General features: G+C 34.7%; 1 pseudogene; it reads left to right on the top strand.

The window, feature by feature from the left end:
- The first annotated feature begins 5,587 nt into the window (after positions 1-5,587).
- Positions 5,588-5,902, top strand: LOC150049295 (interleukin-6 pseudogene; annotated as a pseudogene).
- Positions 5,903-14,372: the final 8,470 nt, after the last annotated feature.

The following is a 14,372-nucleotide window of genomic DNA, read 5'->3' as shown; positions in this document are numbered from 1 at the left end:
TTGCCAAGTGACCGTTTTAGGTCCTGAGTTCAAGATCCAGTACCAATACAAAAACAAACAAACCAAAAAAGTATTTCTTTTTTTTCCCTATTTAATAAATTATGCCCAGCCACAAGAGTTCAATTTTATGAAATCTACTATCTTGGAAATAGTAGACTCCAAAATAATACATTCATAAATCTTCTAAAAATGAAACCTCAGAAGAATAGTCTTCTAAAATTCTTAAGTTCAGACACTGGAATAGAAGCAGTTGTGAAACACTAGACTTTTTTCTATTTGCTGATATAAAATTGAGACACAGTTAAGAGACAAATTATTGTTTGTGAGATTGTTAAAATGATAAATGATATTTCCATATACAGACATGATATATTTTGCCAACTAAAATAACTCCAGCCTCTTCAAAATAGGAAGAACATTTTAAGGTGGCATAAAAGGTTATGACTTTTATCTGTCATTTTTCAGATTATTCATCTTCCCCAAAGCTTTCTTTTTATATCATGTATAAGGATAATTGCTCCCTTGTAGAAGAAGCAATTTATAGGAGCTATAGTGATAACAAAGGAGAATTGCTAAAAACGCAGAAGAATAGATCTAGCCTTGCCTGTGATGTCCTGTTTCCTCTCATTCACTCCCAAAAGTTCAAATACTACCAAGTTTTTAATTGCCCCTTTTTCCTTTCTGTGCCCATAATAACTTTTCTTTTTGTACTTTCTGAGTTGTTAGCTTGCACATTGATTTTTAGCACTTTTCTAACTTTTTTTTACTTGTCTGACCAATTATTAATTCCCATTTTTTCCTTCCTATATCTCCATGCTTTGTAGGATGGCTTATACAATGTTCTCAATAGGGTTTGTTAAAGGGGCATGCCTCACCCAGCAAAACCATTTATGATGCCAGAAAAGCTTAAGTACAAAGCTTGAAATACCAAACAAACAGATGTGCTCACATAATTAAAAGTATTGGAGCGGGGAGTTTGGCCTACTGGTAAAGTGCTCTCCTAGCATGCATGAACCCCTTGGTTTGATTCCTTGGTACCACATACACTGAAAAAGTCAAAAGTAGTGGTATGGCTCACATGGCAGGGTGCTAGCCTTGAGCAAAAAGTGTCCAAGGACAGTGCCCAGGCCGAGCTCAAGCCCCAGGACTGTTAAAAAAAAGTATTGCTGAAAAACAAACAAATAAAAAAAACTTGCTTAGAAAGAACTATGCTTGTATAAAATTCCTCCTCTGGTGACCTGAGATTTAATAGCTGTAGAATAAAAGGGAGCTAGAAAATCATGCTGTCAAAAGTTGAGACCAGAATCAGCTCACAAGACCCACAAAGTGGAGACCATAGGATATTTTGAGATTGTAACCAAGAGCCAAAGCCACAAACATTCAGAAGCCAAAGATTTACACGAAAACAATGGGTACACGAAAAGGATTGCTTTAGTGGCCTGAGCAGTAGGAGAACACAGAAGTTATCTAAGAGGAAAAACAGCATTGGAGGGAAGAACACAGGCTCCTGTGGAGACAATGAGATACAGGTGGCTACTGTAGCACCACATGCAGAAAATGCTTCCCATTGCTTTATCCCTAATTCTCTCCACATTCTAAGAAGGAATTCTACCAGCACAACGACTTACGTTTACTTCTGTTTCTTGAAGCATGAAACTATCCTAACAAGATATACACATACAATTAGTTCCATCTACTTTGACATACAAACACAAAACTCCTGATATTCTTTTTTCCCATGCTTTTCATTTCATTCAGCTGCAGTGAAGACATCCATTTTGCAGTCCACATCAGTTTCCAGGTTCTTTTATTTTTCTCAAAATAGTGTAATGGGCACCATTCTTAACGGTTGGTATCTTCCTTGCTATTTGCTCATGTCTTCATCATTGACCACACTTTACTGATTTTTTTCTTTTCTCTAATTCCAGAAATATATTTTAACAATCACTAGTTGAAAAAAGCTATATCTGACAGAGCTATGATCTAAAAAGGTCCCCGAATTCATCACAGAAGAGATAGATACTCATAAAATGAGTAATAACACGTTGAGATATATTTTAAAATCATAGTTTTTGGGGCCGGGAGTTTGGCCTAGTGGTTAAAGTGCTTGCCTAGCATGCACAAGGACCCGAGTTCGATTCCTCAATACCACATAACATAGGGGAAAAAAAAGCCAGAAGTGGTGATAAGGCTCAAGTGGAAGAGCTCTAGCTTTGAGAAAGTCCAAGGACAATGCTCAGGCCCTGAGTTTAAGCCAAGGACTGGCAAAAAAATAATCATAGTTTTCTGGGTAGAGAAAATGCTTCTCATAGGGCTGGAAGAAAATGCCATTACAAGTATTTCCTTAGTTTATACTAAAACACATAGCATTTCTTGATTAGCAAAACAGCAGAAAAATTGAGTGAGGCAAAAAGTCTCTAAAATAAAATTAGTTGACAAATTCATTAAAATATACTTTGTAGTAAGGCTTGGAGAAAATCACATTTAATATTAACATTAAAATTGAGCGACTTCTGATAAATTCTGTTGCTTAGATGCAGTAAATCCCTTCACACTGAGAGCACTTTAATTTTTCTTGTCTTTCAAAGCTCCATACCAGTACAATATTTTAAGAGCTATTTACTATCATTACTTTCATGAGGTTATACATTAGAGATGTTATACTGTTTTTTGAAAATCTATCATGATATGAAGTTGCAAGATTGTCATCAATTGTGTAGGGTTAAATGAAAAGTTGTTTTTTTTCAGTTGTTGGTGTGTTAGTTGTTCAATGTAATTTGAAGAAAATTCCAGTAGCATATCACAAACATCAAATAATAGCCTGATCACATAAAAGAAAAAATAAGACTCAGTTTAACTCTTAATAGAAATTGTTAAGGCCAGGAGGGAATTAAATGTTTATTCAAAATTCTACACAGAATACACATATTTTAAGAATCAAAGAAGATTAAGACTTCTCTGGACTAAACGAAAGAATCAAGGGAAAACAAAACAACAATTAGCAAGAAGCCTTCCAAGAAGTTAGGAAATGCTTTTTCAGGTATAAATGGATAGACACTAAATCACAGCATAAGCACATAATAGCACAAATCTCATAAAGGCAATCATGTAAATCTTTAAAGGAAATCTAGAAAGAATTAATATCATTTTTTATTTTAATGTATAAAGGGGTTACAGTTATAGTCAACAAATATTAGGTGCATTGCTTCTCACACATTGATAACCCTTCTCATGTTTTTGTCCAAGAGTCAATATCTTTAAAGTTACTGTTTGTGATTAAAATTACATTGGCCTTATCTAAAGCAAGCAAATATAACCATGAATTTTTCAATGTGAGCCTTATCTTTTTCATCTGTTTCTTGTATACACATAAACCCACACACATGCACAAAAATCTATGATACACAAAACAAAAGGAAAACCCTCAAGGCACACCAATAAAAATTTCTCCTAACTTCAAAGACATACAAGAGAAAGTGAGAACAAAAAACTAAAATTAAACCAGCAAATAAGATGAGAGTACATATCAAATCTGAATTAATGTGAATGAACTAAATTCCAATCAAAAGGCATAGAGTGGCTGAACACATATAAGAAAACACTGTATAGGATGCTTGGTCTATAATAGACTTAGGACCCTAAATCTGAGTAATTGCTGTTCACTGAAAGTAAAGAGATTAAAAAAATTATTCCATGCAAATGATAGACAAAAGGGAGGCTGGGTGACTATACTTGTATCAGACAAAATAAGTGTTATTTAAAAAACTGCCAGAAGACACAAAAACAGAGCCAAAGATCAGTGGAACTGAATAGAAGACCCAGAAATATAACCACATACCTACAGTCAACTTGTATTTGACAAAGGAGCCAAAGATATACAGTGGGACAAACACAGTCTATTCAATTATTGGTGCTGGCAAAACTGGGCAGCCACATGCAGAAAACTAAAAATTGACCCTAGCCCGTCGCCATGCACAAGCATTAACTCAAAATGGATCAGAGACCTCAACATCAGACTGGAAACTGTGAAACTGATGCATGATAAAGTAGGAGAGCCACTGGAACTCATAGGCACAGGCAAAAGATTCCTGAACAGAATCCCAGGGTCACAACAGATTGGAGAGAGAATCAATAAATGGGACTACCTAAAAATAAAAAGTTTCTGTACAGATAAAAGCATAGTCGCAAAAGTAGAGAGACAGCCAACCAACTGGGAAAAGATATTTACCAATAATACATCTGACAAATGCTTAATATCCAGTATCTACAGGGAACTCAAGAAACTAATCTGCCCCAAACCCAACAAGCCATTCACTATATGGGCAAGGGAACTAAAGAAAGACTTATCAGAAGAGATTAAAATGGCAGAAAAGCATATGAGAAAATGTTCATCATCTATGGTCATAAAGGAAATGCAAATAAAAACAACCCTAAGATACCACCTTATCCCAACAAGAATGGCTAAGATTTTGAACTCAGACAATGACAGTTGCTGGGCTGGGTTGTGAAGAAAAAGGAACCCTGCTGCACTGCTGATGGGACTGTAAACTAGTTCAGCCACTCTGGAAAGCAGTGTGGAGGTTTCTTAAAGAACTGTAAATAGACCTTCCCTGTGATCCCGCCATACCACTTCTGGGCATCTATCCTGAACATCATAACCCAAGATATGATAAGGACACCTGCTCAACTATGTTTATCTCTGCACTATTCACAATAGCCAGGCGATGGAAACAATCCAGATGCCCTACTGCAGATGAATGGATACAGAAAGTGTGGTATATATACACAATGGAATTCTACATAGTCAACAGATAAGATAAAATAATGGCATTTGCAGGGAAGAGGATGAATCTAGAGCGAATCATGTTGAGTGAGACAAAGTCAAGACCTAAGGAACAAAAGGCGCATGGTATCCTTAATATGTGGCTATTAGATCCAAAGAGTACAAGAGCGAGGACTCAATATTTGCATACCCAATGCTATGGACATGGAATTGGAAATATAAACACAACTATAGACACATAAAAACCTATGACTCTATAGACATAATATTTTATTTCATAAATTAATACGTTTCTTTTACATACAAACCCTTAGCCTAATTTGGATTAAGTTCTAAAAACTAAGTGCCAATGATTGTATATAGAGATTCCCTTCTTGAACACTTATTTGTTAAACTTGTCATTTGAAATCTGATGTAAAAATCAATGTTAATAAAGTCTTCAATAAAAAAAACTGCCAAAAGAGACTGAGGGGTAATCATATAATGATAAAATACTCAATTCAAAAGAAATATAATTGTAAATGCATAAATATTTAACATCACGGCATCTGAAGCACACCTTGACAAATCTGAAGGAGTAAATAGTAGTACAGTAAAAGAAAAAAACAATCTACAATCTGCTCTTGAGCCACCAGGAATGAAAGAGAGCTCCATCTGCCCTCCAGGAACAGGTATGAAGCTACTCTCCACAAGCACCCTCTGTCCACTTGCTCTCGTGGGGCTGCTCCTGCCTCAGGAGTCATCTCGGATGGACCAACGTATGCCTCCATACAACGAGCTGAAGACTAGATGTTATATGCCCTCATGAAAATCAAGGAATTGAAAAGGGAGATCTGCAACAATGAGATAGCATGTGTCCCAAATGAAAATACAATGTCAGAAAACAGACGGAAAGTTCCAAAGATGACACCAGATTATGGATGCTTCCAAACTGGATTTAACGAGGCTGCCTGCCTACTAAAAATCACCTCTGGTCTTCTGCAGTTCCAGACCTACCCGAGGTACATCCAAGACAAGTTTCAGAGGAATGAGGATGGCAATAAAGTTGGAGATGTGAACAGTACTGAATCTGTGGCCGAACTCCTGAAAGAAGGGGTAAAGCAAGATAAAATTGTCTGACCTAGCCCAACTGCAAATGCTCACCTGTTGGAAAAGCTGCAGTCCCAGAAAGAATGGCAGAAGGGCGTGGTAATTCACTTCATCCTGAGCAGCCTTGAGGATTTCCTGCAGCACAGTGTGAGGACTGTGCTGCAGCTGTAATGCATGGCAGCTAAGATTCATGAGTATATGGGCATTCCTTCCTATGGTAAGGACAGAACCAATCCTACACACTGGAGATCTACCTTATGTTCTCCACGAAGAATGGGCAGTATGGACACTATTTTAATCATTTTTAATTTATTGATCATTTAAATATGAATTACTTTATATGTGATTGCTATTTATAATTTTTATAAAGTGTCATTTGGATCTTAAATGTCATGGCTTTGAAATAACAATTTAAGAATCTAGGTGGTTTGAATAGCCTCTGTTTCAGAACCAGAATCATTTTTTGCAATGTGTAAGTTGACCTCAATAAATTGCTAATTAATGTACATTTAAGAAAAGAAAAATCTAGCATTCTACTCAGGGTGATTGATAAATTGAACAGAGGATCAGTAAGTAATAAACATTCTCTCAAGTACACATGGAATTTTCTCCAAGATACATCACCTACTGATCTAAACAAAGTTTAAAAAGATGTAAATCATATTAATTAACCTTTTTACAATAATTGAATATGGCTAGAAGAAATGAAAAGGAAAAAATATGTAAAAAGTAAATGATGCACATGAAAGAATCATAAAAGAGTTCCAAACAAATGAAAACAGAACATGTATCCAAACTAATGGGATGCATGGAGACAAGTACTGAAATACTATAGCAGGAAAACACTTGAAAACAAGAAAGATGTCAATCAACACCCTTGCCTTACAACTGAAGTTGGAAAAAATTTGTTTAAACATGGAAATAAAACTAGAAGATAGCAGCATTTAGATGAATCTCAAATTCCATCAACAGATGATTCAAGAATACATGGTATAAACATACAGTTGAATATTACAAACTTTAAAAAAAGAACAAAAATGTCTTGTGACATACCACATGCCTGTAAGATCAATATGCTAAGTGAAATAAAGCAGTTCCCCAAAGAAAAACCCTTTGTTACTGTAATTATATAAATTATGTGTAGTAATCACAGTTCTAAAATAAAAGCAGAAGATAACAAGATGCTAAGGCCTGAGAGAATGGGAAACAAACAAGAGTCTAGAGGGTTAGAAATTTCAGTTATAAAATGAAAAAGTTTTGTCAATATGCACTGGGTTCCACACTACTGAAGTGCATGTTTAATAAAATGGTTAGAATGGTTAGGTTTGTCAAATTTATTTTATGTGCAATATGCCTTAGTGAAAAAATAGTAAGACTGAAAGGCAGTGATACAGGTATGTTTGTTAAGAAGCTAGACAAATAATCACAAGTTGAGCTCAAATATTATCCAAAGAAGAATTGCAAAAAGTGAAAGGGTGAAGTAAAAAGTAGATGTCCTATTGAGAAAAAGTCAATAACTACTATTTTGTACAGACCATTAAAATTTGCAAATTCCTAGCAAAGTTATCAAAAAGAAGAGAAATAAACTTACATTCTGAACTATAAAGAGGCATCATTATAATCTTAGAGATATTAAAATATAATAAGATTTATACAAAACCTAAATATTGATGCTCATAGAAGCAGGATTTATAGTTTCCAAAACTTGGAAACTAATAAGACATTTCTTGGTAAGTGAATGAGTAGATAAACAGGTTACATTTTAGTAATTAAAATGCTACTACTTGATCCACAGCTCCACTTCTAGACTTTTGGAAGTTAAATGAAGGAAAGAATCTCATGGGCTTTCTGGCCCAGGCTAGCATTGAACCATGATCCTCAGATCTCAGCTTACTGAGTTGCTACAGGGGTAGCACCAGCATCAGGCTGCATTTTTTTTAATGTTTTTAGGGGGAAAAAACCTGAATGGTGCAAAGAAATTACTGAAGAATCACAATTTTACCACTATGCTCTTGAACTGAGCATCTTCAGTCTATCTAGACTTTGTAAGCAGTTGTTTGAGATTTAACCAGTCTCTCTCTGCTGTATACATGAGCTATCAGAAAACAAGATGTTTTCTTTCTTTTTTTTTCTTGGTCGTGAGATGTAACCTCAGTTCCTGGGCACTGTTCCTGAACTCTTGCTCAACGCTAGCATTCTACCACTTACAGCCTCAGCTTTACTTCTGGTTTTTTGAGTGGTTAATTGAAGATAAGAGTCTCACAGAGACTTTTTGGCCTGGGCTGGCTTTGGACCAGGATCCTCTGATCTCAGCTTCTTGAGTAGCTGTGATTACAGGCATAAACCATAGACTCCCAGCTATGAGTCTTTCTGACAAACACTGAGGTTGGTTTAAAATTGAACACATCAATTAAAATGTAAATTTAAGCAGATTCCCTGAAAAAAAACATCTAGACTAGTCTTTTTATTACTGCCTGATATAAGAAATACCTCATTTCCTCCATAATTTGCTTGACTGATCAAATTATAATTTAATTGAAGATGGATGACTATTTCTGCCTCGAGCAATATCAAATGCATTGGCTTTACTTTGCCTGAATAAGTTTTACTTAATACCCTCCAAGTCACAATTAATAAACTATCACTTAAATTTTCCCAGACATATTAATCACATGACATGTGTTTGCTGTCTAAAGAGACAGCAATTTATCAAGGATCGTTGTAAACAGAAGAAAGTTAATTAAGCCTAACAATCCACTTCTTAGATTTATTTCAAAGCATATACTCAGTGCTAAAATCTAACATGATTTGTGTTTTAACTGTACTTTTAAAAAGCTTTCAAAGTGTCCCTGTGAGAAAACAAGTTAGCCTATTTTAAAGTTAAGATTATTTTAATAATATTTTATGTCTTTATCAAATAAATTTTAAGTACAATTTGACATAAATATAATAATGTTAAGTGCAGAATGAATTTAAAGAAATGGAATACAGAATGTCTTAGTCAACAAGGGCTGCTACAACAAAATACTCAGTTGATTAAATGATAAATTCTTTGTCTAGAACCAAGGGTTGTGGGTCCCAGAACACTGAAGATGGTCCTAGAGTTTTAAGAAATTCTTGTAGCTAAGAAAATAATACTGAACTATGACATTTTGTCATACTCGAAGGCGGGGGAAAAAAGGTGGTGTAAGATGCTGTATTCAAGCTACAGAGGTGAGTTGGTTATTATGCAGAAAAGGTAGGCTATTTGATTTAATAACAATTTTTAAACATACTTGTGTTCCTTAGTTAGCTGTCATTCTGTAATAGGCTGAATTTTTTTAAATCTAGAACAAGCATATCTACAATGCAAGGAAGCCAAGGAATGTGGGATGTGATACAGAGAAAAATTTTTTTATAACTTTTCATTTCAGTGGTCTAGATGTTTGCCTCTTTAAAGCAGGTATATTAAAGGAAAACTTGAATACAATTATTTTCTCTTATCAATATCAATGAAACAGAAGCAAACTGATACCTTGAAGTCTGAGGGAAAATATGTATGCTGTATATCTTTTTTATAGAGTCAAAGTTAAGTAGGCATTCTGTGAGACACTCCAATTTGACCTCTCCAGAGAAATATAAAGTTTCCATTATTTTAAAGATAACATCCATTATATATATATATATATGTACCATGTAAAACAAATGTGTAAAATGTGTTTGTTTAATTACAAGTAGTTTTTCAACGAATTCCATGATATTCTTTCTCTTGACAATTAAACAAAAAGTTTTCAACTAAAAAGATACATATAATTCTAAGTCTATAATTCTAACTTCTGGGAAGTTGAGCTATGGAGGATCATGATTCAAACCCAGACAAGGCAGAAAACTCTGTGAGACTCCATCTCTAATTAACCCAGTAAAATGATGAACTTGAATCATAGTTCAAGTGGTAAAATGCCAGCCATGAGTGACAGCATGCAGCCCCAAGTTTAAGTCTCTGTGCCAAAATACACACACACACACACACACACACACACACACACACACACACACACACACACACACAGATACACTCTAAAATACATCAAAATCGTTTATTTTATATTTTACAGAACTTCAATTATTTTCATCAAGAATCATACAGGTTTACTTAAATATGATCTTTCTGTATAAAAATCACCTTTTTAAATCTAAACGCCTGAGTTTAATTACAGAAGCTGAACTTCCATGAGAATGGGGATTAATTACAAAATTAGACATCTAGCAAATACAGAAAGCACTGAAATACTAGAAACCAGGAGAGAAGGATGAGCAACAAATATAGAATCAGCCACTAGGCAATGAGAAAAAATATTCACCCAACATAATGAGAAAAGTGGGGAATAAAGTGGGAAAATTACTTGAAACTCTCAGATAATGTTATTATAGTCTGAAAATGTCTTAAAATCTCAATTTGTAGCTGTTACCAGAATGAATTTGTTAGAAGTCACTGCTATGGGCTGAATGTTTATAACTTACTGAAAATATATGTATAGAAATTATGACCCCTTACTAGTAATGTTAAGAGGTAGAACAACTACAAATAAATGAAATCATGAGAGTGTGTGTAATTCATGCCCAAGAGAGGGTCCTGAAAAATCTCTCATCTTTTTCTCACCCTATGAGGATGTGAGAAATCTGTAGTCTGTAGACTGTGAGAAATAAGTTTTTCACAGGTCTTCTGTTTTGTTGCATTTCATTATAGAAGTCTAAACTAAGACACCAAAATTTACATTTTCTGGTATGTAAATAATAAAGGAATTTAATACAAATAAAATACATAAATACAATAACATACTAATATATATCAGGACATTTTATTTAGGAAAAAGTACAATGCCCAAGAATGACAGATTTTAAAGTTGATAAAAAATACTAAGTTATTTTCAGTGAAAATAAAGACTTCGAGACTAAGAATGATTGGTCATAAACATATAAAAATGACCAGGATTCATTGAGGTTTTTTTTTTTTTTCACTGAGTTCTTTCTAAGGTACCTGCTAGAGCACTTTGCTAAGTTAGAAATATTTAGACTTTTGGGGCCAGGAGTTTGGCCTAGTGGTTAAAGTGCTTGCCTAGCATGCATAAAGACCCGGGTTCGATTCCTTGGTACCACATACATAGGAAAAAGCTGGAAGTGGTGCTGAGGCTCAAGTGGTAGAGTTCTAGCCTTGAGAAAGTCCAAGGACAGTGCTCAGGCCCTGAGCTCAAGCCCAGGACTGGCAAAAAAAAAAAAAAAGAAATATTTAGACTTTTAATTTGATCCAAAACATGATATCATAAACCACACTATACAGATGAGGAAGCTAATATCTCAAGTTTATATTCCTAGACAACACGTCTTTTATTACACTCAACTAAGTGCCTGATCCAGTGATTCTAACCCTGGCTCTAGACCACTCTGTTAAATTTTACTCCAATTTTCATTCTATTTCTTAGGAACCAGAATAAAACCATCCAGAATAAAAGAATCTTAGGAGGATTTATTATTTAGAAATAAGTGTGCAATTGAGAAATTGAGATTATATCCCACATATTTTCAGTGTTGCTTAAGTATTGCAAAGAGTTTGGAATCCTTTGCTAAACATTTGTTCCGTGTCTCAACTGACACAATCAGAAGAGAAAGTACACAGTACAAATAAGTGCTTTAGTACAAACTCCCGACTCCCAGAAGTCCTGAGGGAAAACGATTTACTAAGTAGCCCACTGAGGTTTTCTACACCGCAGCAGAAAGCAGTTGAATGGTTTCCATGCCACAGGTACTTCTTGGTTCCAAGGCATTGCTCTGAACTTCAATGAACCTGCACTCGAAGTGGACCATGTCACTAACCAGTTTTCAGAGTTATTTAGTGGTGGCTTTTTGAGGTCATGATCTGAGCGAAACCCAGAGGACTGAATTCCTTTGTTAACCCCGAAATGTCCCCAGTTTCTTGCAATTCCTTCAAATCCGTGAATTATCTACAACAAAGTTTGACCTTCAAAATTATTTAGAACAAACCTGAATCTGCAATTAAACACAACTTTTCTGTTCTATCTTGTAAGTTCTAAAAGAATGGTACCCACTCAGAAGACTAAGATATATAATGTTTTCTTTTTTCCCCAAGTTTCATGGTTACATTCTGAATACAAAACCATAATAATTCTCAGATTAATTATCTTCCTAAAAAGGTTTTGAAATCTACTATGGATAAAGTCATATTGAATGAAGAACAATATCAATGTTTTGGACAAAGGAATATAAACCTGTGCTGCTTATAATGCATTGAAACATGGTTTCCCCAGAATTTTGAATAGGACTTCCATAGAAGTTAAATTACCCCATGAGAATAATTTTGGTTATGATTAAAATGAATGACTACCATCTCAAACAATTTACTGCATTTAAATTCACCATTGGTTATGAAGAAAATTGTTTTTTTTCAGGCCTTTAACAATAAAATGTCCGGTACCCTAACCTTTGTTGGATTTTTTTCTTATTTATACTCATCCACCCTAGGATATGGCTTTAAGACTACTTATGGAGCAACAGTCATTTTATTAATAAAGCATCTCTCAGGCCTACATCCAACTGTTCACTTTGCCTTGTCACTGGGATTTCTCATTTAACATGGTCTCATGAACTCCACCAACAAAATGCTATCTTCAATGTTTGTCTGTTTTATTGCATTTCTATATTTCCAGTTAATTGGAAATTGTGTTTAATTTCTAGTAGATCTTCATCCAGCATCAGCAAAGACCTTTTGGGCACTTTCAAAATATATCCAAAATTCAAATCTTTTTCATCACCTCGACTGATATATAAAGTTCAGAGTCACCATCTTTTCTAGCTTGACAACATCAATACCCATTAATATGTTTTTCCTGTTTCTACCTATATCCTACCAAAGAAATTTAATTTATTTTGATGAATCTTAACCCACTTAGAGCCAAGACAAGTTTATCTTGCTTTGTAACTATCATACTGAAAGAAGTCACTAGCTCAGGTCACTTATGGTAAAAGACAAAGTAACTACAGTCATCCATAAATCCTACATTATCCCCTCACCCTTCTATGTATCATTGACTGCATCCTCTATCTCCTTTTGCTGATCATGTGCCTCCATTTTTCATTGTTTTTCAGATACTCCACAAGGCTCACTTCCCAGTTCCAGCTTTTTTTTCTAGCTGTATGCTTTGCCTGGGAAATCTTCTAGATATCCTAAATAAATAAGACTATTTCTTGCTTCAAATCTTTTCCCAAAGGTTCCCATTCAGTGAAGCTAAACAAATAATCAGGTTAAAAATAGAAGTAACATTCCTCTATACTCTTCAATTGCATCAGACTCATTTTTTTTGTCACCTTCCTTCTCCTAAAACACTATTACATTAGTAACTAATCATTTTGTTATTAATTATTGGTTTCTCCACATAAGATAAATTCTGTAAGAACAGAAATTTGAGTTGTTGTTGTTTCCAGTTTATCCATTGAGCTGATGCTGACTCACAAGAGAAAGATGTCTTGAGACAAATTGAACAAATAAACTACAAGATATAAAAATTTCACTGTCAAAATTTGACTTTGAAGTCTCTACAAAAGTGCCTGAGTCTTATATTTCTGCATATAATGGACAATGATATGAGTATTTTATGTATAGCAAATTTCTCAGATGCTGTGTAATGTGCCTGATTTCAAGTCTATATCTATCTATATTAAAATTTGTTGTACAAGTATATAAAGTAGGTCTACTCAATTTTTATTATTTGGGAATCTCCTTTTGGAAAACCTTCAGTCGGCCACGCTCCTCTTTATTTAACATACTTACATTTGGCAGTGGATGCTATCAAGTTGAAAAGAGAATAATAGTATACCGCTATTAAAGTCTACCTCCAAGTGAAAAGCATGTTCCTGGATTCAGAGACGTAATTCTAAAATTTCTACTTCTGAGTATAAGAGGGTTTGCAGAAAATAGAGAAGAATGTACAGATGAAACCAGTATTCCAAGATGCTTGTACAAGAATCAGAGTAATTCCATCTGCCTTACTTTTCAATACCCTTCCTGGATCACTGGCTGAGAAGAAACAAATGGGGGCCACATGCAGCCAATTAAGACCAGAATCAGTGAAATATGAGGGCTGTTGGTGAAAGCAGAGAATGGTGCCTTTGATGAGCCTGTGTGTGCTCCTCCCCTGTTGAATTACTTTCTGTAACACATCCTCCAATATGAAGAGTGAGCCCGTTGGAAACAATAGGCTGGGAATTTTATGATCATGTTTTAAGTCTTTATTGAATAGGTAATATCTGCTCCTTAGGTTAGTCATAAGTTGTCTGAAAGAATGACTACAATATTCTAGGCCTTAAGAGTTTCATTAATAAGAAACTGATAAGAATGTCAAAAGAAAATCCTCCTGAGAAAGATAAAACTAAGTTTCCAAGTCTGAGTCTAAGTATCTATATCTCATTGATCTTCTATGCTATCAAATTCCAAATTTGTAAGGCACCG

Source organism: Megascapheus bottae, chromosome 20 (genome assembly GCF_031878675.1).
Source record: "Megascapheus bottae isolate mThoBot1 chromosome 20, mThoBot2.hap1, whole genome shotgun sequence".
Taxonomy (NCBI): Eukaryota; Metazoa; Chordata; class Mammalia; order Rodentia; family Geomyidae; genus Megascapheus; species Megascapheus bottae.
Note: the sequence above shows the minus strand (reverse complement) of the source record. Positions and strands in the feature narration are given on the sequence as shown.